The sequence below is a fragment of the Carcharhinus amblyrhynchos genome, chromosome 22 (genome assembly GCF_965287045.1).
Source record: "Carcharhinus amblyrhynchos chromosome 22, sCarAmb.v2.hapA, whole genome shotgun sequence".
Lineage (NCBI taxonomy): Eukaryota > Metazoa > Chordata > Chondrichthyes > Carcharhiniformes > Carcharhinidae > Carcharhinus > Carcharhinus amblyrhynchos.
In genome coordinates, this window is record NC_137345.1 from 38354387 (window position 1) to 38380080 (window position 25694).

At 43.6% G+C, this 25694-nt stretch overlaps 1 long non-coding RNA gene across 1 annotated transcript in view; it reads left to right on the plus strand.

Moving 5' to 3' along the window:
• The window catches only part of LOC145357075 (uncharacterized), a 33858-nt gene extending 14803 nt beyond the window's left edge, over positions 1 to 19055 (plus strand). The window contains exons 3-4 of the long non-coding RNA XR_013889245.1: positions 13373 to 13540; positions 17335 to 19055. This is a non-coding gene — a long non-coding RNA (uncharacterized LOC145357075). The remainder of the gene's footprint in view (positions 1 to 13372; positions 13541 to 17334) is intronic.
• Positions 19056 to 25694: the final 6639 nt, after the last annotated feature.

Below are 25694 nucleotides of genomic sequence, written 5' to 3' on the forward strand. Positions count from 1 at the left end.
GTTCCAGCAGCCACTGCATTCTGGGGTAGAGAATTCCACAGATTCATAACCCTTTCGGTGAAGTAATTCCTCCTCTTAGCTTAAAATGATGGCCTCCCATTTTAGAATGCCCAACAAGGGGAATCATCCACTCTGTTTACCCTGTCAATCCCCTTTAGCATGTTGTATACCTCAATTAGATCTCTTTTCTCATTGGAATCAATCTAGTGAATCATCTCTGAACCCGCATTTACGTTCTTCCTCAGTAACAGGACCAAGTGTGAGTAGTACTCCAGATGCAGTCTCTCAATGTCATAAACAGGTGCAACAGCACTTCCTTTCTTCATACTCTATTCCATGAACAATGAATGCCAAAATTCCATTTGCCTTCCTTATTATCCTTTGCACCTGCATTCTAACTTCTTGCAATTCATGCAGAAGGACCCCCAGATCCCTCTGCAGTGAAGCATTTTGACGTTTCTGTCTATTTGGGTAAGAAGTTGCCTTTTTATTCCTCCAACCAAAGTAGATAACCTTACACAATTCACATTGCATTCCATCTGCCAAATTTTGCTGACTCATCTAAACTATCTATTTTAGTGTTTTCTGCACACTTGGCAGTATTTAGTAGATCCTATTCCTGCATCCGAGTTATTAACATAGTCGAACCCCATGGGATTTTGCATTGTGTATTAACCTTTTGTGCAGCACCTTGTCAAATGCCTTCTGGAAGTCCAGATACACCACCCTGACATGAACCCCATTATCCATTTCATTTGTTACATCTTTAAAGAACTTCTAGCAAATTAGTCAAACACAATTTACCCCTCATTAAGTCATGTTCCCTCTCCCTTATTCCCTTTAAACTGCTGATCACCCAATTTTCTCTCCTGGCCTCCCAAATTAGCTGATGAAATAAAGTTTCCTCTTCAGGTGTTGTACCTCTCTCTCATTTTGTTGCCATCAACCCCTTCTCAAAATAACCATCACTTGATCCTGCCATCCATCGAAGTGTTGTCTCATCTCCAATCTCCCTTTCCTCTCCTAAGCGTTGTCATCTCCCAAACCCATAACTGAATCCTTCTAATCTAGTATCTGTTCCTGCCACAGTCCTGAAACAGATCTTATCAAAGTCACAAATATGTTTCCCAAGGATCTATCTGTGGCACTTTCCTATTTCTCCTTTACATCATGTCCCTCAATGACATTATCCAAGGCATAGCATTAGTTTTCACATGTACACTAGCAAATCCTAGTTCTGCCTCACCCAGACCTTTCTCAATTCCTCCACTGATGTCAAATTATAGGACTGGATACCTGGGCTGGAATCTCTGGCTTTTCAAGCCAGCAGGATTCTTTGGTCCTGCCAAGAGCACACCTCTGCCTGTGGGTTTCGCAATGGGGTGACAGCAATAGGAAAGCCAATTGACAGTGGCGGGACCAGAAAATTTCACCACTAGCGAACAGCATAGCACTTTCCACCACCGGGAAACACATGGCTAGGAGGCAGAGAATCTTGCCCCGATATCCACTTCTAGTTCAGCAGAAATTTCCTCTGATTAAGTATTGGGAAGGCTGAAGCCATTGTTTTTGGACTCCTTGCCAAACTGTATACCGTAGCTCCTTCTCCCTGGCGGATTTCTGTAATTAAGACAGACTGTTACCACCTTGTTGTCAGATTTGATCCAAATTCCCTTTCATGCTAAGACCACCTTTTTTCACTTCCTTAGCATCACCTGACTTTGCCCCTATCTCACTTCATCTGCTGCTGTAGTCCTCATTCATGCCTTTATTACTTCCAGACTCCAGATTACATTGCAACACACTGCTGGCTGGCTTCTCACATTCTACTTTCCATTAACTTGAGATAGTCTGAAATTCTGCCGCTCGTGCCTTAATCTGAAGCAAGTCCTGTTCCCTATCACTCTTGTACTATATTTGTTCCCAGTCATATAGCATCTTAATCTTAAAATTCCCATTTTTGTTTTCCAATCTTGCCATGGCCTCACTCCTCCCTATGTCTGCATTCTCCTCCAGTTCCACAATCTTTCAAGATAGTTGTGCTCCTCTAATTCTGGTCCTTTGCGCATTTTTGATTTTTAGTTTCTCTATCATTGGTGGCCAGACCTTCAGATGCCTACGTCCCGAGATCTGGAAAACTCTCCTTAAACCTCTCCACCTCAGTTTTCTCTAAGATCCTACTTAAAAACCTATCTCTTTGCTAAAGTTTTTGATGATTTGACTTAATATTTTCTTTAGTGGCTGAGCATCATACTTTGTTTATGATACTCTTGTGCCTAAATATAATTCATCATGTGAAAGATGCTGTAAAAATATAAATTGTTGTTCTTGAGCCAGAATTTTATGGTGGGGTTTTCCTACCCTGCTGCGTTGGTCAAGTAGCATAGCAGGGCAGGAAATATGAGCAGATGAAAATTGCATTGGGCTATTTGCGATCTTCCCAGTCCATTTCAGGAGATGAAAAATATAATTCACGTTAGGCCATTTATGATCCTCCCAGACCATTTTTTTCCAACACGATCTGCGATATAAATGATTTTTACTTTGTTACCAAATCATTAGTGAGTTTGGCACAGCCTGTATAGTGGCACAGTGGTTAACATTGGTGCCACACAGCACCAGGGACCTGAGTTTGATGCCTGGCTTGGGTCAATGTCTGTGCAGAGTCTGCACGTTTTCCCTGTATCTGGGAGTTTCCTCCCACAGTCCGAAAGACGTACATTGGCCATGCTAAATTCTCTGTGTACCCGAACAGATGCCGGGGTGTGGCGTACATTGGCCATGCTAAATTCTCTGTGTACCCGAACAGATGCCGGGGTGTGGCGACTAGGGGATTTTCACAATAACTTTATTGCAGTGTTAATGTAATGCATTTGTGACAATAATAAATAAACTTTAAATCTTTAAATCTTTCGCCCTTCCCATAACTTAGTGTCAGGTTGGGGACATGGGGGAGAGACATGGTGGGGGGGGAGGAGGTGGAGGTCATGGTCACAGGCTCCAACTAGGTATGGAGACAGTACGGCACACAGACTTGGCACGAGGAGATCACTCGCTCCTTGAATGTTATATGGCCCTCTATGTCTACACCTCTGGGTCCTTCCAGGCATCCAGCAAGGACAGCTATCAATGCACAAGTGTATCCGCCAGGTCAGATACCCCATTAACCTGAGTACCAATTACATCCACTTCGACATGGGCCAGGCCCACCAGGAAGCTCAGGTTGCAGGCTTCACTGCCACCTCTGGCATGCCCCATGTGCAAGGGACTGTAGATGATGTGCAGGATGAACATCATGTACGTGTGTGCATGAAACCCAGGGAGCATGCACGACAGCTATGCCCTGAGTTTGTACGTTCCGGAGCTATTCGAGGAAATGGCCCAGGCTGCTGGAATGACAAGGGATACCCACTGAGGATTTGGCTGATGACACCAGAGACTGAGGCAGAGGCCCACAATGCCGCCTGGTCCATTGTCGAGTGATGTATCGGACTCCTAAAGATGCGGTTCCTCTGCTTGACTGTACTGGGGGTGCCCTGCAGTATGGCTCCCTGAGTGTCTCCCACACTGTGGCCTGCTGTGCGCTCCACAACCTGGGGCAGTGGCTAGGAGACTTCCTGCAAGGAGGAGGAGGAGCAAGAGTGGGAGGTTGAGGGGTGGCACCAGGAGGATGTGGAGGAAGAGCCAGAGAATAGAGGACAGGTGGCACTGGCAAGGGTACAGCAAGGCAGTGATCAATGCCCTCATCGCAGCAAGGTTCACACACTTGCTATCTTGCAATCTGGGGACTGCTACCCTCACCTGCCCACCACACCTGGGAGCAGTTCCCACTGGCCCTCCTCCCCCAGGGTTTGAATGGCATCGCACCAGGGTGGAATGATGGCCCATGCTGGAGGGTGATGATGACTTGCAATGCAGCACAATGTGATGCTGTCCTGCTGTCACACGTGCCTGACTCCACCTACACACTGGCACTTGAGCCCACATACGAGTAAGGGTCAGGGGCACGGTCTTGCAGGGTAATGGCCTGGAGGGTTGGGTGGGTGGAGTGGAATTGACACAGGGTTTGGGGGTTCTGGGGATACTAGGGCAAGCTGTCTGCCCCTCTTGGTTAAGGGGGCCTCTTTCTTGCTGCGCAACACTTTGTGCCTCTGTGCTGTGGTCTGGGTATAGTCATCCCTGAGCAGGCTGTGAGATGCAGTAACATTTATTGATTATAAGATGTGCAATAACATGTAAGGGTGATGCTGACAGGTTAGTGTGATTATTTTCAGTGCATCATGTTCCTCACCTAACTAGTGCAGCTCTCCACACGTCCCTTCGGTGACCCCATACTTAATTTTATGAGGCCTACGGCTGTGTCTTGGTGTTCCCCAGGATGCGCATCAAAGGGGAAGGTGATCAGCTACAATCTGGGCCCCATGGCCTGTGACGCTCTTGTTGGCATTCCCTGAGGGGCTGAGACCTGGAGGGCATGGCCAACTATGGACAACACTGATGTAGCCATGCACTCTGTTCATCCCAATGCTCATGAGATGCTCTGCTGTCAAGAAGGGAAGAATTGGAAGATCTGGGGATGTCCATATCACCGGCTAGAAGACTCTGGCATTGGCTCTAGGCCCCCTTCATCCCTCAGTGCGCCTGTATGCCCTGGGGACACTCCGTGGACAGCGGAGCGGCTGGAATGATATCCAGAAGACTTGGCATCACTGGCTCTGCCAGTCCTGGAGATGTAAATGCTGCATGGTTTGCAAGCCCTCAGTGATGGCCCTCTGAGACTTGGGCAAGCTGTGGATCTCTTCCATGATGGCATTCTGTGACTGGGCCAAGCCTTGGAGCCCCACAGTATTAGCCCTGTGAGACTGGGCTAAGTTGTCAAGGCTGACAACTAGGGCCTGTCATGACTCTAGAATGCTTGCAAGAGCCCCAGCCATGGCCTGCTGTGTTTCCACTGAGACCCACTGCATCTCAAGCATGATTGGCACCCTGACACCAATGGGGAACCATTTCCTGACCGAGGCTCTTCACTGCGGATGTCACTAAAATGTTGACCTGGCCGCCACCATCACCACCTGCACCAGAAGTCTGGACTCCTTGAAACTGCCTTGCTGTGGCTGATAGCCCCTCCCTTCATTTCCTGGTTCTGCTGATGCATCTCCTGCAGAATAACCAATCCTAGAGGCTCGGCACTTGGTTAATGCTTCCCTGAGGGCTGAGGCATCAAGGTCATTTCCTATAATAAATGACATTAGGTTCAGTGCAAGGGAGGGACAAGTATCAGGGCAGCATGCCATTTACTTGGACTAAGTCATTTGAACTCGAGTTTTGCGATTGCTCACTTCCATGGTAAATGCAGACCTGGCTGTCATTTACTATTCTTTCCTCACCCTACCCTGCCACTAAAAAGCATGCTCCTCAAGGCAGTGAGGAGATGTAGCTCAAGGACTCCACTCGGCATGGTTCTGGCGATTATGAGCTGCTCTCATCCTGCAGGGACAAAAGATGATTGAAAGCCTGATGAGTGGATAGGCACGGGGTGTTCCAGGTGGGTTTATTAGGGGACTCGGTTTGATGACAGTTTGCTACAGACTTCATGCATGTCACCATCAGGATTACAGCAGGAAAGCTGGAAGCTTTCATCAACAGCAAAGGTACTCCATGAATGTGCAGATTGTCTGTGACCACAATACACAGGTTCTGCAAGCCTGTGCCTGTTATCCAGGGAGCTGGGGGGCACTGACATGGTGGCACAGTGGTTAGCACTGCTGCCTCACAGTGCCCGTAGTTGGGTTCAATTCCAGCCTTGGGTGACTGTGTGAAGTTTGTGTGAGTTTCCTCTGGGTGTTCTGGTTTCCTTCCATAGGCCAAAGATATATTAGTTATGTTGAATGGCCATGATAAATTTTCCCCTTGGTATCAGGAGGATTATTAGCAGGGTGAATACAAGGGGTCAAATGGATAGGACTTGGGTGGGATTGTGGTTTGTGCAGGGTCAATGGGCTGAATGGCCTCTTTCTGCACTGTAGGGATTCTGAGCTCACACAATTCATACAACTTGTGGCATTTCCAGGTATCAAGACTATTTGTGGCTTGGCTCCTGGGCGATTAGGGCTGTTCCTTGAATAGTGGCTGATGATCCCAATCCATCACCCGAGAACTGAGGAAGATTCGAGATGATCAAAGAGTAATGCATCACAGGTGTGCTGGTGGAGAAGACCATAAGGCTATTTAAGATGCGCTTCTGATAGCTTTACCAATCTGGGAGATAATTGCAGTTTACTCCAGAGCATGTCTCCCTCATAGTAGTTTTGTGCTATACCCTGTATAATCCAGCTCTGACAAAGGGGACTCAAAGGGCTGAGGAGAGTGAGGCAGGACCACAAGCCAGGGAGGGTAATTCCAGTGAGGAGCCTGGAATCTCAAGGTAAGGATCTTGAAATGGACAACATGAACATTCAGGGGGCAGACACATGGGATGCATTGATGCAGCAAAAGCATGGAAGCCAACTCAATCCAATGTTGTCTCAATTGCAATAGAACTTTCATTTACGAAATGCCCTTTGAATACAACGTCCTTTGAATACAAACCTAGGCAATATCCAGCCAGTGTACAAAGCATGCAGCCAACTGAGCCCATTGAATTGAGGTAAATATTTGACTTAAGACAATCACAGCATACAAATTTGCCAAATCTGAGGAAACTCTCAAAAAGTTTAAGGCACCTTAAGCACAACAGGGGTTTGTCACCCATGACAAATCCCTGTTGTGCTTAAGGTGCCTTAAACTTCCAGTTGCAGATGCTGTGTCTTGGTTCTTCCTCCTTGCGGGACATTGCATTGGAGGCAGCCTGCTAACTTTGCTTTTGTGGTGGCCTTGTTGACCTTGGCAGGTGTCCTAAGGCCACCAGTGGTTGAGCTGGCTCCAGCTGGGAATTGGCATTTAGCCCCATGGCAGCCATTGTCAGAGGGGCACAGGAGCTGATGTCCTCATGTGGTGCACCCTGAGAGAACTCCGTATGAAATGACAGACAGTTTGCACCTCCCTGCTCACCATTGATATTCAGGCAGGCAGCGAGCAGAGTAGTGAGATGCTTCCATCTACCACTCACTGTCAATAATCTCCAGAGGTCACAGGCACTGTCAGTTTGCAGATCTGATCACAACCTCTGGAAATTCTGAGGGTGCTCCTAAAGCAGCCTCTCCACAAGAGTCACCAGAGTCTCAATGGAAGAGCAAGTGTGCTCAATGATTTGAGTCAACATAATGCTCATGTTCCACATTAACTCCAGGAGTCATGGATCTCTGGACATACAAAATCTGCCACTTGATGAACATCACCAGAGGCTTGTCATCTGCCTCCAACTCAGCATGGTCCTGGTCCCCAGCAGCATTCCCACTCTTAGCACCCTGGGGACCTTCCTGCCTCTGCAATCTCCTCATGCAAATTTCATAGGATCCCTACAGTGCAGAAAGAGGCCATTTGGCCCATCAAATCTGCACTGACTCTCCAACACTGACGTGTATTATCTGCACTAGTGCTGGCTCCCAAGGAAAGGTTGTACAACTGGTGCAGTAGTGTCAGAGGTTTACATCATGGAAACAGGTTCTTGGGCCCAACTTGTCTGTGCCACCTTTTTTTTTTAACCGCTAAATTAGTTTCAATTGCCCGCATTTGGCCCATATCTCTCTATACCCATCTTACTAATGTAAGTGTCTAAATGCTTTTTAAAAGACATAATTAAAAGACTCTACTGCTACCTCTGGCAGCTTGTTCCAGACACACTCACCACTCTGTGGGGGAGGCGGTGGGGGGGAGAAAATTCCCCCCTGGACCTTTTTATATCTTTCCCTTCTCATCTTAAACCCATGCCCTCTAGTTTTAGACTCCCCTCTCTCTGGGCAAAGATATTGACCATCTAGCTGATCTAAGCCCCTCGTTATTTTATAGATCTCTAAGATCATCCTTGGCCTCCTATGCTCCAGAGAAAGATGTCTCAGTTAACCCAGCCTCTCCTTATCTCAAACCATCAAGTCTCAGTAGCATCTTAGTAAATTTTTTCTGCACTTTTTCCTGTTTAATAATATCTTTTCTATAATAGGGTGACCAGAACTGTACACAGTATTCCAAGTGTGGCCTGACCAATGTCTTGTACAACTTCAATATATCCCAGCCCCTGTATTCAATGTTCTGACCAATGAAACCAAATATGCTGAATGCCTTCTTTACCACTCTGACACACTGTGACCCCACTTTCAAGGAGCTATGAGCCTGTACCCCTAGATCTTTGTTCTGTAACTCTCCCCAGTGCCCTACCATTAACTGAGTAAGTTCTGCCCTCGTTCAATCTACCAAAATTCATCACCTTGCACTTATCTAAATTAAACTCCATCTGCTATTCATAGAACGTAGAACATTACAGCGCAGTACAGGCTCTTCGGCCCTCGATGTTGTGCCGACCAGTGGAACCAATAAAATGACCCTCTAACCTAAACTATTCCAATGTTATCCATATGCTATCCACTGACCATTTGAACGCCCTTAAAGTTGGTGAGTCCACAACTGCTGCAGGCAGGGCATTCCATGACATTACTACCCTCTGAGTAAAGAACCTACCTCTGACATCCACCCTATAACTACCACACCTTAATTTAAAGCTATGTCCCCTCATGTTAGCCATCACCATCCGAGGAAAAAGGCTCTCACTGTCCTACCCATCCAATCCTTTGATTATCTTGTATGCCTCAATTAGGTCACCTCGTAACCTTCTTCTCTCCAATGAAAATAACCTCAAGTCCCTCAGCCTTTCCTCATAAGACCTTTCCACCATACCAGGCAACATCCTGTTAAACCTCCTCTGCACCCTTTACAATGCCTCCACATCTTTCTTATAATGCGGCGACCAGAACTGTACGCAATACTCCAAGTGCGGCCGCACCAGAGTTTTGTACAGTTGTAACATGACCTCATGGCTCCGAAATTCAATCCCTCTACCAATAATAGCTAACACACCGTACGCCTTCTTAACAACCTTATCAACCTGGGTGCCAACTTTCAGGGAGCTATGCACATGTACACCGAGATCTCTCTGCTCGTCAACACTACTAAAAGTCCTTCCATTAGCCCTATATTCTGTACTCCTGTTATTCTTACCAAAGTGAATCACCTCACCTTTTTCTGTATTAAACTCCATTTGCCACCTCTCGGCCCAGCTCTGCAGCTTACCTATGTCCCTCTGCAAAATGTAACATCCATCCTCACTGATTACAACTCCTCCAACTTTGGTGTCATCAGCAAATTTACTAATCCATCCTTCTACACCCTCATCTAGATCATTTATAAAAATGACAAACAGCAGTGGCCCCAAAACAGATCCCTGAGGTACACCACTTGTAACTGAACTCTAGGTTAAATATTTCCCATCAACCACCACCCTCTGTCTTCTATCAGCTAGCCAATTCCTGATCCAAACTGCTAAATCACCCTCAATCCCATGCATCTGCATTTTCTGCAATAGCCTACCATGGGGAACCTTATCAAACGCTTTGCTAAAATCCATATACACCACGTCAACTGCCTTACCCTTATCCATCTCTTTGGTCACCTTTTCAAAAAACTCTAAGGTTTGTGAGGCACGACCTACCCTTCACAAAACTGTGTTGACTATCCCTAATCAATTTATTTCCTTCTAGATGATTATAAATCCTATCCTTTATAATTCTTTCCAAAACTTTGCCCACAGCAGAAGTAAGGCTCACCGGTCTATAATTCCCACGATGGTCTCTACTCCCCTTCTTGAACAATGGGACAACATTTGCTATCCTCCAGTCTTCCGGCACTATACCTGAAGCCAAAGACGACATGAAGATCTAAGCCGAAGGCTCTGCAATCTCCTCCCTAGCCTCCCAGAGAATCCTAGGGTAAATCCCATCTGGCCCAGGGGACTTATCTATTTTCACACTCTCAAGAATTGCCAACACCTCCTCTTTATGTACCTCAATCCCGTCTAGTCTACTACCTGGTATTGCAGTATTCTCCTCGACTGCACTGACTTTTTCCTGCGTGAATACTGATGAAAAATATTCATTCAGTGCCTCTCCTATCTCTTCAGGCTCCGTGCACAACTTCCCACTGCTGTCTCTGACTGGCCCTAATCTTGCCCTAACCAATCTTTTATTCTTGACATACCTGTAGAAAGCTTTAGGATTTTCCTTGATCCTATCCGCCAAAGTCTTCTCATGTCCTCTTCTAGCTCTTCTTAACTCTCTCTTTAGCTCCTCCCTGGCTAATTTATAACTCTCCAGTGCCTTACTGAGGCTTCACGTCTCATCTTTACATAAGCCTCCTTCTTCCTCTTCACCAGAGATTCAACACGGTTCCCTCGCTTGACCACTTCCTCCCTGCCTGACAGGTACATATTTATCAAGGACTCGCAGTAGCTGCTCCTTGAATAAGCTCCACATTTCAGATGTTCCCAGCCCCTGCAATTTCCTACTCCACCCTATGTGTCCTAAATCTCACCTAATAGCCTCATAATTACCTTTCCCCCAGCTATAACTTCTGCCCTTTGGTATACGCCTATCCCTTTCCATCACTAAAGTAAATTCATCAGCCTACTGGCCCAACTGATCAAGATGTCTTCCTAGGAGCTTAACAGGAAATCCTTAAGGTCACAAATTGCTACTAGGAATGGCACATCTGCAAAAGGAAGGATAAAGATTAGTAAATTCAATCATATGCACACTAACAGGATACAATGGAGACTTGATGCATGGTGTCATCTGCATTGCAGCTTCAATGGGGCATTCTGGCTGCAACAGTTCACTTTCTGGTTACAGAAATCCATGTCTCCAGTAACTGTGTCACACGTGACCTGAAGTCTTGCCTTCATCAGAGACCCCTGCCTCACCAGAGGAACTGGGGGCATTACAGCTCCAGTGGCGCACTTCCATGCATTGTGAGGTTAAGCAGATTTAGCACTCCCCTACTGGTTCAATAGCACTCAGCAGCATTATGACTTGTCTTTCCCTGACGGGGAACAATAAAATGCTTCCATTAGTGCTGTGTCTTCCTAAAGCTCCTTTCCCGCTCCCCACATCTCCCCTACTTGGGCATTAAGTGGACCATTCACTTTGGTCACCTTATCTTCCAAAGCACTGAGGTCAATCATGTGCTGCAGTCCAGGAAAGGCATCAGAGCTAAAACCCCTGAGCACCTAGAAGAACAGCCATCTGACAGCTGTTCCCTACACAAGTCCATGCCTTCTCTCTACTTACCCCTGTTTATTGCAGACCATTGAACTTTTTGTAGTACTGAAACCACGTGCAGTGACCACAGTACACAAATTTTTGGGTGGCCTTAGCTTGCCATCCCTGAGCGTGAAAACGTGCTGCCTAGCACTGACCTCCTCCAGGACTTCCCAGCACTCAATGGAGAAACAAAGGGCAGACTGCCCATCTAATGTGCCCTCTTGTCTTCCATTAGCACTGGAGCTGATGACATGACCTCAGAACAGGGATAGTTATTGGACTCCTAGGCACCTACATCAGCTAGCCCACAACTCTTGGCAGCCTTCAAGGAACTATCTCTTCTGCTGTTACACCCCCCACCCCATATCCTGTGCAGTGCATTCAACCAGCAGATGCATTTCATGCTGGGCAGCCAGCACTGACCACCCAGCATAATATCATATTAAAAATGCAATCTCAACTTTTCCAGCCATGTCAATTTCATGTGGATCCCAAGGGTAAAATTCACATCTTGGTGTGTCTGTATGGATGTAAATCAATGTCTTGCGGCATTGTTCACAGTGAATGAGCAGATTTGCAACTTTATAACAGTGGAATGTTTACCATCTAGGGATAATATCAGAGTCACTGGATAAGTCAAATTCCATTTTTGCTAAATAGTTATTGTGGTCCAATTCCACCCCCGCCCTCGCCCAAGTATTTAACCATTGTCCACAAGGCTCTACTATAAGTATCTCTCTGGTAGAGAGTAACAAGTAGTTATTTGGCTCAAAGGGCAGTGCTCCAAGCATGGTGTTACAAATCTTGGACTTAATAAGACAACTGTCTCCTTTCTAATTTAAGAAGAAATAAATGTTCGGATGTTGGTCATTCTAAGTTACTGGCTCAAGACAGGTCCAGGTGATTTGGATGCCATAGGAAAAAAGAGCCCAAACTGAAACCTATCTTGATACAAAAATTATACAGCTGCTTTTTGTAGAAGGGAGAGGGACAAACTAGCTACTGCTCTGAAGTCTAAGGGAGAGTCTGTGTGTTTGCAACCAAGGAAGATGTTGGCCAGAACTAAAAAAAAAAGCATGGGTCAGACAAGATGTTTGGAGATTTAAGGCACCAAGGTGGACCTTGTTGGTGAAAGTCACTTCTGGAATACTCGGGCTGAATAGAACGATATTCAAAGAACACTAGAAGGTTTAATCTGGCATAGCGAGGAGAAGTGAGCCTACTAGGAAGTTGGGAGTAACTTGGGGCATAATCTGCTACATGTTTGTCATAAGTGTGATGCACAAAAAGAGTCTTTTTAAGTTCTTTCATGGGATGTGGGTGTCACTAGCAAAGCCAACATTTGTTGCCCATTCCTTATTGCCCTTGAGTGGTTTGTTCCACCATTTCAGAGGGCAGTTTTTCTTTACAATAATTAGCAATAGTTTTGTGATCATTATTAGACTTTTAATCTCTATTTTACAATTGAATTTAAATTTTGCGATCTATAAACTGTAAGATTATACAAGTTTATAATCAAACTTTAGACATCTTGATTGTCTAAATTAGTTAATGTGAAAGTTCTATTCTTTAGTTTGGTGTATTAGTTGCCTGTTAAGTAATTGTGCTTTGTGCTCATAAATGTCCTTTGATAATTTTTACTGGATACTGGGGAATTCATTTTTTAAAATAAGGTGATCGATCTCATAACCCAAAGCAAAATAACAACCCTCTATTAACTACCACAGCGATATGGCATTGATCCCGTGCCATTCACATCGTTCTGCACCACAGTCTAGCCATCTGACGGTACTTTGGCAATTCAATTTCACAGCTTTGTTCCTCAATCTGTGAAATCAGTAACCAAATTGTTTTTATTTTATAAATATTCCTATACTTACGATTTTTTTTTCTCTTTTACAATACCTGAAGCTGATACTTCAAGATGCACCAAGTGAGGGTCATGATGGAAGATTTGGGGGCTAGAATTCCAGCCCATTATATGTAAACACACTTAGGAAGCAATGTGTGAATTCAATTCTGATGTTTTTTCATTGAGCATCCAAGTAGAACAAAGAAATTAATTGATATCAAACAAGAAATAAGGAAGAGGCTAATAGTTCTTTTTTCTCTCCCCCCACCACTAGGTACAGGACTGCATCTCAGAAAACAAGAAATAATTTTAACTATCTGCTTGAGCACCATTCTTGGAGTGGTCATTCTAACCATTATTATGTATAATGTTACCAAGTGCAAACAGAGGAGAGCACAGTATTCACATCACCCCCTCTATGCCAATTCGTATGAGGAGCCAGGTATGCTGAATAATAACACCAAAGAAATCCCAGAAAATGCTGGAAATAATCAGTAGGTCAAAACTGAAAGCAATGTCATATCCTCATGCTAGCATTGTTGTTGACAAATTCTCATGTTCAGCACTGTTAGCCATTCCTACAACTTCTTTTGAGATCTACTATTTACCAACATTTTATATTTTTATTTCAGACTTCCAGCATCTTTATTTTCCTTGTGTTTAGTTACACAATAGGCCCAATTTTATCATTGCATTGAGCCTGTTTACAGGCATGAAGACTTGGTAAAGTCGGGCATGAGGCGATTAGTGATCTGTGCCAATTTCCCCCTTTATCAAGGCCCAAAAATGGGTGCAATCGGGACCATGCCTAAAACAGGCACAATGTCAATTTAAATGCATTTAAATTGACTTAGTGGGCTGGATGCCCAAACTCACCAGCATTTCCCCATTTACCATCGCATTTGTCCATCCAGATTTAGCGTGAAATAGACATGCTCGGCAAAAGTCTGTTTCGGGCACTCCAGCTTTTGAAGAGGTAAGTTCAGAGCTTTCGGCGGCTCTCTGACTCAGATCGGTGGTGGGGCAGGGAGGGAGGTGGGTCAAATGTATCTTTGGGTGGGGGAAGAAGGACCAATCGTTCTTGGTTGGAGGGGGGGAGGAGGTGGGTCAGATGGATCTCTTGGAGGGGGGGCATGGCCAGGGGGAGTCCACTGCCATTCTGTGGGCAATCGGTGGTGAGGCAGGAGGTCGCGATTGATCTGGGTAGCAGGAGGAGGTTGAATAAATAAGTCGGACAGTTCTGTTGTGAGGGTGGGACAATGTCTGTGGGGGCCATCACTCCCACTCTTTTTGCAGCCCTGGCACAATATGATGCGAGCGTTTTTCACATTTTTTTTACTGTGCATGCGCAGTGGAAGGCTCTGATCGGAGCAGCAGTGTTTTGGGTGTGATAAGCCGCACCCACAGCACAATTCAGATTCACAACTTTTCTTTTAGGCAGAGTGCGTATGAGGGTGCCTGAGAACAGGTTTACAAGTCGGATCTGAATCATGCCCAGATTCAGCGCTTAGAATCAAAATGATAAAATCAGGCCCAATGTGTCTCTTAACAGAGGTATTTAGTGAACCTGTTTAGCTTTGTTTAATAAAACTAAACCAAATAAACTGAAATTAATTGGTTTTGGACCTGAAGTTTTTTTCCATATCCTGTTGGCACGTTCACGGTTCAGCAGTTTCTATAAAGACATTGAAACAAGTGTCTTTATTCTCCTGCAAATATATGGTAATATTAAGGGTGCCACATCTATTGGATTGTCCTGGAGTTTCCAGATATTAAACATAATTCTCCACACTGGTTCAAACAACTTGGGAGGAAAAAGTCATCGGGGTATTAAAACATTTCTTTGAAATTATCCTCGAGCACTTTTGTTTCTTATTTAAAATAAAATCGGCAGTGGGATTAAAAAGCTGTTCAATTGGAAGTAAAAAAAAATCTTCCAGTCAGATTAGAGTTTCCCTTTTGAGTACTGTGAGGATGGATGTGTTGAGCAGCCAGTGGGGATGGAGCAGGAGGATGTGGTGAAACCACCAGAAATAGATCACACCAGGGTTGGCAATTGTTATGCCTAATTATTGTCAGCCAAGTATTGCAGAATACATCAGATGTCATTCATGTTCTCCAGTCACCTATAAAAATAACACTCTATCGGTTCCATAAGGAGTGTCTAACAGCACTGAATCTGGCTGCAGCAGGATTAGCATGAATGTATAACATTCCTTTGCTGTTACTTTAAACAAATTTGTGTTGTTAAAATGGTTTGTATTGAAAGCATATCTTCATTATTATTGTTGACAACACACTTTCTCCGCTACTGTTTCAAATGCTTGCCTGATATTTTTATTACCTTTTGGTAAACTGAAGCTTTAGATAAAATTCTAAGTGTGGAACAAGCATAAAAACAGAAGAGAATTATGCTCTTTTTTGGGAGTTTGCTCCCCCACCCCCCCAATCAAAATTGTATAGCACTTAAAAATAAAAAGAACCCAAAAGTGATTCTTGCCAGTAATGGAAGTAATGGGAGAATGCCTATTCTCGCTGCTCCAGCCAATTTTACTCCCCCCAACTGATGCAGAGTAGCCCCTAACCTCTGTCCCCTTTAGGCCCCACCCTACCCCCTAGGTACTGTCAGGGTGTCAGGCTGGCACTGCTCCCTGACCACCCAGGGGGTGTCAATTGCCTCTGGTCCTACCAGTGAGGCCATTGGGGACCATATGTAACCCTCGCCGACCAGGACCTTGACCAGTGAGCAAGTAAGCCTATACAATCATGTCCACGGCTCATAATTACATTTAAATTATGTAACGAATCTTGAAATTGGCTTTGCACCTTTGAGTGTGAATCTGATTTTTGGTGGCAAAATTGGGTCAGTAACATTGCAAGAGATGAGAAATGGCCATGAACCCATTTTTTTTAACCTCGCACCTGATCTACTAGCTCACCACACCAACTGACTGGCAGGATGAGCCTTTAAGATCACCCCCTAACTAATTCGCTTATTTATAACTCACTCCAGCAACATGTATGGAGCAGTATATCAAGAGTAAATACTACATTGTTTTCTCTTTTCAAAAAAAAAATTGTGAAGAGTTCTTAACAAATGTGTTTTCTTTAGAATACATTTATAAGCTTGTTAAAAATGCTTACTGGAGGACCCAATTTGTTCTGTTTCAGCACTTGGAAATTTTACTTCCAGTGGATTGAGTTAAGTTTTTGCATGGTCCACCTCTAGTCCACCAGCTTTCCACACATCCTGGTGTGAAGATGTTAGAGCTATTTTGAGGTGATGGCCTCATTTGTATGGAATCACTGGTCTGTATGCAGCTTGTTCCATTCAGATTGTTCTAATATTGTGTGACACAAAAGATGCCATACCAATATCAAGACAAGTATGGGATGGAGTGGGGGCGGCACATTGGTTAGCACTGCTGTATCAGAGCGCCAGAGTCCCAGGTTCAATTCCAGTCTGCGTGGAGTTTGCACATTCTCTCCGTGTCTACATAGGTTTCCTCCAGGTGTTCTGGTTTCCTCCCATAGTGCAAAGATGTGTGGGTTAGGTTGATTGGCCATTAGCTTCAGGATAATTAGTAGGGTAGAGTAAATTTCGTAGGGGTGTGGGAGTGGGGCCTGGGTAGGATTGTGGTCGATGCAGACTTGATGGGCCAAATGGGCTCCTTCTATACTATAGGGATTCAATCACGAAGGGAGCAAAGTACCTGGGACCACTTTAGCTACATGAACAGTTCACTGTGCGAATCCAGTTCTGTTCTGAAATGAAAAACTCTCTTGTACATAATACCACCCTTTTGTTTTTACATAATATAAGGTGCCTACCGTTTGAACCAAGCAAATGCTTCAGACACCTGGTTGCCAAACTTCAAAGATTATTATGAAGTCTTCCAAGAATTAGGCTAAATTCCAAGTTCATCCATGGAGAAAAATCATGGCACTAAAAACATTTGTGTTTTTTGTCTTTTAACAATTTAGCTTGTTTAGATATATAAGTATTGGAAATTGGGGAAGTGTGTCTGTGTGTGGAGGTCAGGTGGTGAATCCTCTAGAAATACATTCCACTAGAATTGGCAATTGTACCGGTGGTAGTGACTCCACTAATGAAATGGATGGGGTAATAATTCTCTTGCTCCTATTTGACCTTATCCAGTTATTAATTCTGATTTTGGCATGTTAAAATTGGCACTAATATTGTGATGTCTGAATGTCTATTTTCTTTTTATGTAGGAGGAAGTTACAATATTCCAGATGACACATTGGTAATTTCAGGAGGTCTTTATGATGAATCACGTGTTTATAATCCCAACATGACTGTTCTCGAAGATGATGAGCTTCACGGTGAATATCCTGCTTTTAGTTCCAAGTACAGCCAATTCAGACTGGAATTTTTACCAGAGGAAAGGGAAGTCACAAGTCAAGGATCTTCCTTTGGCACATTTCAATCACAAACATAGGCTTATTATAACCACCTATGCAAATTGAGTTACCCATGTTTCATATAAAGGCTTTCAGCAACAATAAAACAAATGAATAATAGGTAGATTTTCATACTTTGGCACTAAGCCACCCCATAACTAAACTTCCAAACCGAGCATCTATTCTGTATCTGAAACCCAGACTCCAAAAGATGCTGTGGAACTCTTAGAATAAATGTCCAAATCTTCTTGCACAGCATCCACATTCTAATTTGCAAAAAGAAATTTCAGTTATCAAACTGGAAAAAAAAGACTAATAACGAAGAGCAGCATTTCCTTCTCAGCAGTACAATTAATTTATTTCAAGCAATGTTCCCAGGAAAATAATTTATATGTATCAGATATGGGAAATCCTAATTCAAATCAAGGTACCAATATATTTATTTCCTATATGGCAACAGGGAAATCAAAAATCATCATGTTTGAAATTTTCAGTAACTTAAATGGACAAATATATGTCCTCAAAGGATACTTTAAAAATCAGTCTGGTCACTGAGCTGCTGTCAACTACCTTCTTGTCCACATATCCTAATGCCAGGCTTTTAGGAAATTGTCACTTGGAGCATCTATCCATGCTGATCAGGTTGTTTTGATCATAGTGAACAAGAAGGCAAAATAGCAAATTTTAACTTGGGAACAGGCATTATTTGCATTGTTAATATTCTACCTTGAACAATAAAGCAACTTAATAAAACATCCCAAACACTTTTACGGGAGCATTACAAAGCAAGGAATGCCATTGAGGCACATAGGTGATATTGTACTGGATAACCAAAAGTTTTGTCAGAGTTAAGTTTTTTAAGGAGAGCCTTAAAGGAGGAAACTGAGTTAGGGAGGATTTTCAGAACTTGGGACCTTGGTAACCGAAGACGCAGTAGATCATTGGCAGAGTAGTTAAAGTTGGGGATGCACAGGAGGCCAGAATTGAGAGCAGAAAATATCTCAAATGATTGTGAGGCTGGATGAACAGTAAACTGTTTTAAAATTATTATTAATTATACTGTAAGTCGATTCATACCATTAGGAATTTGCATTTTTTAAAATATACTTAACTGGTACAATGCCATAACTACCAATGATATAGAAATATGGCAAGTTCTCCCGGTAACTATGGTGCAATATTTATTACAGAAGAAGGAATGTAATTAGTAATTATATCTCAGTGCAAAACATTTAAACATATTTCTGGGTCTGAAAACTAGACCTATTTTAGAATTATATAATTTATTTTTTATAAATTTATATCCTGGCATGTTTCAGTTGCTTTCTCCTGAATACCACTTAATTTTTTTCCCCCAATCTAACACAATTTCTTATTTTGTAGTCTTCTGTTCTTTCATCTGAATCTCATTCTACCAAAATAACATCAAATACTGCAATAAAAGAGTAAATAAACTGTTATAAAAATCTGAGTGTTGATTGTATAATGCATTGAGAGATGTCTTTGAGGTCGTACTGAATAAAAGTTTTGAGAATGGATGTATTGTTGGTAAAGAATGCTACTACTCAAAACTTAATTATATTTGGTGTGAAGTTCCGTTGCAAGTGACATTATGAAGACCATCCTTCAGATGTGGATGAGGTGCTGCTGACAACAGCCCATGCGTTAGTCATATAACACTAGTTCACAGGTTTTCTCTGAACTCGTTCTTTATTATTTAACTGATTGCAAATGTCACATACTATGGGATTGGCGTGTTTAAATACAGGATAAAAAATGTACCTTCTGGATTGGTTGTGGGAGAGTGGATTTTAAATGTCAGGACATTATGGCTGGAAAATGTTGATACTGCCAGGGTTGCCAGTCTGGTACTGCCCAACCTTGCCCCCAGAGGGCTTCAATCCATGGTTCCCGCTGGGGAGAACCTCAATCAGTGAGGTGGTTAAGGTAAATGAGGCTTGGCGATAGCATCTGGGACTTGTTAATGACATGCTGATTTTACAAACAAAACAGAGCCAGTATGAACAGGGAGGTGAGAAACTGGGTGCGTTTCTCGTTTTTCACCTCTAGAACATAGAACATTACAGCACAGTACAGGCCCTTTGGCCCTCGATGTTGTGCCGACCAGTAGAACCAATCTAATGACCCTCTAACCTAAACTATTCCAATGTTATCCATATGCCTATCCACTGACCATTTGAATGCCCTTAAAGTTGGCGAGTCCACAACTGCTACAAGCAGGGCATTCCATGCCCTTATTACCCTCTGAGTAAAGAACCTACCTCTGACATCCATCTTATAACTACCACCCCTTAATTTAAAGCTATGTCCCCTCGTGTTAGCCACCACCATCCCAGGAAAAAGGCTCTCACTATCCACCCTGTCTAACCCTCTGATCATCTTGTATGCCTCAATTAGGTCACCTCTTAACCTTCTTCTCTCTAACGAAAATAACCTCATGTCCCTCAGCCTTTCCTCATAAGACCTTCCCACCATACCAGGCAACATCCTGGTAAACCTCCTCTGCACCCTTTCCAATGCCTCCACATTCTTCTTATAAGGCGGCAACCAGAACTGTACGCAATACTCCAAGTGCAGCCACACCAAAGTTTTGTACAGTTGCAACATGGCCTCATGGCTCCGAAATTCAGTCCCTCTACCAATAAAAGCTAACACGGCGTACGCCTTCTTAACAACCTTATCAACCTGGGTACCAACTTTCAGGGAGCTATGCATATGTACACCGAGATCTCTCTGCACATCGACACTACCAAGAGTCCTTCCATTCGCCCTACATTCTGTACTCCTGTTACTCTTACCAAAGTGAATCACCTCACACTTTTCCGCATTAAACTCCATTTGCCACCTCTCAGCCCAGCTCTGCAGCTTCTCAATGTCCCTCTGCAAACTGTAACATCCATCCTCACTGTCTATAACTCCTCCAACTTTGGTGTTGTCAGCAAATTTACTAACCCATCCTTCTACACCCTCATCTAGATCATTTATAAAAATGACAAACAGCAGTGGCCCCAAAACAGATCCCTGAGGTACACCACTTGTAACTAAACTCCAGGTTGAATATTTCCCATCAACCACCACCCTCTGTCTTCTATCAGCTAGCCAATTCCTGATCCAAACTGCTAAATCACCCTCAATCCCATGCATCTGCATTTTCTGCAATAGCCTACCATGGGGAACCTTATCAAACGCTTTGCTAAAATCCATATACACCTTGTCAACTGCCTTACCCTTATCCACCTCTTTGGTCACCTTTTCAAAAAACTCGATAAGGTTTGTGAGGCACGACCTACCCTTCACAAAACCGTGTTGACTATCCCTAATCAATCTATTTCCCTCTAGATGATTATAAGTCCTATCCTTTATAATTCTTTCCAAAACTTCGCCCACAGCAGAAGTAAGGCTCACCGGTCTATAATTCCCACGATGGTCTCCACTCCCCTTCTTGAACAATGGGACAACATTTGCTATCCTCCAGTCTTCCGGCACTGTACCTTAGCCAATGACGACATGAAGATCAAAGCCAAAGGCTCTGCAATCGCCTCCCTAGCCTCCCAGAGAACCCTGGGTTAAATCCCATCCGGCCCAGGGGACTTATCTATTTTCATACTCTCAAGAATTGCTAACACCTCCTCTTTATGTACCTCGATCCCATCTAGTCTAAAAGCCTGTATCTCAGTATTCTTGCTATATATAATATATATATAATCTCTTGCCATACCATACCGCCTCGCTGAGAATTGGGTGGGACAAGGTCGCAAGATCATGCCCTAAGTTACTGTGAGGGATCAATGGCTCACTAGGTGTGAATTCGTTTCCACCTGATTTATCTGGAAACATTTTTTAAATCTGAAACAGTGAATCCTGGTGACTTCTGTCAGGTAAGCTAGCCAGGGCATTTTAATTGTGAAGAGAGAACTAGTACTGTACTTAATAGTAGAATTACAATGGCAGAAGGTCTACAAAGGAAAAAGCTGAAGACTTTCAGATGTTTGCATAAAAGGAGAGATCAAGGCTTGAATAGAAAGATTGTTTGATATGAGATGTAGGCAATTTGGAGAGAAGTAGCACTGGTAGCTAATGCCAATTCAGCTGTACTATAAACCTCAATTCAGTGCTGGAAGTATTTTGTTAATGTCATCAGGTTGACCAAGATGGCACAAGCATCCAGATGCTACAGTGGCATAATGGTTAGCACTGCTGCCTTACAATACCAGGGACCAAAATTCAATTCTGCCTTGGGTGACTTGGTGGAGTTTGCACATTGTCCCCGTGTCTGCATGGGTTTCCTCTGGGTGTTTTGGTTTCCTTCCCCAGTCCAAAGATGTGTGGATTAGCCATGGTAATGCGTGGGGGTTACAGGGATATGGTGGGGGATGGGCTCTTTCGGAGAGGCAGCAAACAACTAAATGGGCTGAATGGCCTCCTTCTGCACAGTAGGGATTCTAAGGATCTATAACTCACTTTCACCATCCCATATCAACTGTGTGAAAGAAGCAGTGAATGAGACCATTAGTAAGAAAAAGATAGCTTTACCATAGCCCTCAGTTTACATTATTATATATTACCTCTAATGCTTCAAAGAAGTTCAGTTAGAAAAATATTCATATCAAGACTAAGAAGGAGATAGTATGAGTAGTGATGAGTAAATTTTAAAAAGGGTCTTAAGTGAGTAGTGGCTTTTGAGAGGTGGAGGAGTTAAGGAAGGAATTCCAGGACATTTGGCTAAGTGGCTGAAAGAAAAAGGAGGAAGGTTGGAAAATGAGTCACAGTAACACAGGATGTGGGTGGTGGAATTTTGGGGGTGGTGTGGGGAGGGGTAGTTGGATGTGTAGGATTGCAGGAAGATTCAGATATAGAACTGAAGCCATTAAGAGATTTTAATACCAGGATGAGATATCTAAATGTGAAGTGCTAGAGAATTACTCACCAGTGCAAATCAGCAAGGGTAGAGCAATACGTGAGAGGGACTTGAAGTGGGATATAATATGGGCAGGAGAGTTTAGGGTTAGGTGATGGATGGGAGGTCAGTTAGAAAGTCATTGGAATAATTGTCAGGAGGTCACAAGAAATGGATGGGGATTTCAGAAGTAAATGGGCTGAGGTAGAGTTAGTCATAAAATGTTACTGTGATGGAAGTAGTTGCTCCTTGTAATAGGGAAGCTGAGAGTCAAAATTTTAGTTCAGGATCAAATATGATACCAAGGTTATGAAGGGTCTGATTCAGACTGAGATAAGGATTAAGGAAGGAAATGGATTCCAGAGCACATACAATGACACAGGGCAAAGACCAAGAGTGTTGTGCTCATTCAATACCAGATGTAGGACAACATTTAACAACCCAGAGGAGAGGTTGAGGAGTGGCATCTGCACTCCCCTTTCTCCAGCACTGGTTGCAGCCCACTTGTGTCTACAGCAACAGTGTGTGAGGGTGAGTTGAGGCCATGAATGTGGTGTGTGAGTCATGCCTGAGTGACTATTCATAGGTGAGTGAAAGACGTGTGATGAATGAAGAAATGTGTGCAGCTAGCGATTAACTTGTGAAGATATGACTGTTAAATGTACATTCACTGATCTTGAACACTTCTGTGGTCCTTTTCCTGCACCAAAACTTCCAGCACTGCATTGGAGAACTATTGAATGAGCTCTTGGCCCTGCCATTCCTATTCCACTTCCTGCTCAGAGACTCTTCCGTACAAGGCTCAGCACCTGCTGAGCCAGAATGCATCTCACTTTCAAGAGGTGCAATCTATCTTTGCAATAATTCTTCAGAGCAAGTCTTCCATCACCAACACCCTTTACTTACAATATACGTAAAGTACTGCATCTGTGTCTACAGTATACAGGCCAAGCCCTGGAGTTCTTTGACCTCCTGGCCTGAGTGGAGCTAGCTGGTTTTAACCCCCGTTGCTCCTTTCCTATTGGGTAAGTCTTCATTCATTTAACAGGGGAGCATGTACTCTGTGGCCCACAGGGAGATGCATTGACAATCCCACATGGCCATCATAACATCCCTCTTCCCTCAAGTTCATTTCTTCCCCAACACCTTCGCCACGGGAGGGCATTTTTCACATTTAGCAATCAGCCTGGTGTCAATTGGAAGCAGAAGTGGATCACGTTATGTGAAACAGACTGGAAACCTTCACTTCCGAAAGGTACGCCATAAAGCCATTGATGCTGGTCCTTTGATGTCTTACTTCAGTTGGAGCACCAGTCTCTTCTGCTTCTATTTGGAATCCATGTCCTCATCTCCCTAAGGGACAGGCATAGAGTTGACTTCTAGTCATGGCACGACACTGGTAGTGGTTGTCCTCATAGCTGGTAGTGAGGTCTGCATTTGTGTGGGCTAACTACTCCTGAAATGGTCCAGGCACTTCATCACAACTTTGACCTGCACCTGGACCTTATTAGACATGGGCTCTGTTTTTCTCGTTATGATCCTGGGGGTGTAGCTGAGACCATCCCTGAAGTTGCTCAAGTGAACTGGATTGCCAGTTTTGAAAGTTCTTTCTGTCCTTATATAATCATAGTTCTTCTGGTTCTGTTGTTGTGACTCTGCCCTCCACCATGTCTGGGAACAGTAGGCTTAGTCTTGTCCAAAGCCTCTGTCATATTCGCAATTCTGCTGGCGTGATTCCTGTCATCATGTGAGTTCTATAGTCAAATAAGAATCATGTTAGTTTGGCCTCTATGGGTGCTGCGGGTTGCTTCTTCATGCTGAGCTTAAAGGTTTGCACAGCCCATTCAGCCAACCAAAAAGACAGGTGATAGGGTGCTGCCCTAATGTGTTTGATTCCATTGGAAAGCATGAGGGTCTGAAACTTGATGTGAGTAAAAGCACTGCCATTATCAGAACTTCAGGTATCCTGTGCTTGCAGAATCTTTGTTGTAGTTTCTCAATAGTAGCAATAGCATGGAAGTGGTGGAGCTCCTATAATGTGTCTCCAACCATTTGAGTGCGCATCAATCATAATTAAGAACATGAAACCCATTAAAAGGCTTTGCGATGCCCACAGGCACTTGCATCAAGGGCCTATCTGACCACTCCCATGGATATAAGGAGGCCATAGCTCCTGGCTAGCATTTTCATTTTAGAAATCCCAGTGTGGCCATGATGTTATTCCATAAATATCGGATGCTGCTTTGGGCAAGGTACAACTACGCATGACCCCCAGAGAATCATACCATCCTCAATACTGAGCTCATATTTCTTCATAAGATAGGGTTTCATTTCATCTGAGGGCTATAATTTGAATCCTCCATGTTGTATCACGTGTTTTAATTTAGATAGGACTGAATCCTTTTGCAACCAGTCTTTGATTTGCCTTACAGACAACAGCAGGGCATTCAAAAAATTGAGGATCATCATGATCTTTTCTACAGCTGATAACAAAGTTGGGCTTGTGGTCAATGGCAGACAACTCAGTGCATCGGCATTAGCTATCTGGTTAGGTCAAGCATTGGTCAAGCTAAATTCTCCCTCAGTGTACCCAAACAGGTGTCAGACTATGGTGATTGGGGGATTTTCACAGTAATTTAATTACAGTGTTAATGTAAGCCTTCTTGTGACACTAATAAATAAACTTTAAAGAATACAAGCCTAGATTACTTCATCTCTTGCCACAGGATGATCCCGTAATCTGAGGAATCAGGCTAGTTACATAATCCTCTGTTCTGGAATTATTTGATCGTAAGACAGACTTTAAAGATATTTGTTAGAACATAAAGCTATCTGTTGTAAGCAATGGTTGTTCCCTCTAAGATTCCTGGTAGTGCAACAACACGGAAGTCTCCATGCCATCCATTCACAAGTTGACCTTGTTGCATGTGCATGTCCCTGCAAAAAAAGCTAAAGAGCAGCACATTTAAACAGATGGCCTATACAGCTAGAAATGAAAATTGGATGGTATGTTGAGAATGATAATGTTATAGTCAGCCAATTAGGTGACATAGGGCAGATGAGAAATATTCTGGATCCTGAAATGCTGGTGGTGTCTTTTAAAAGCCAGTCAGCAGTACAGGACAACATGGAACAATCCCAAAGTGAGTAGAAAGACTGGCCTGGCAGCAGTACAAATTAAAGTAATGAAAGTTGCAGAGAGGGTTCCTGTGAAGGATGCAAATACCTTCTGGCACTCAGTCAAGTAAGAAGT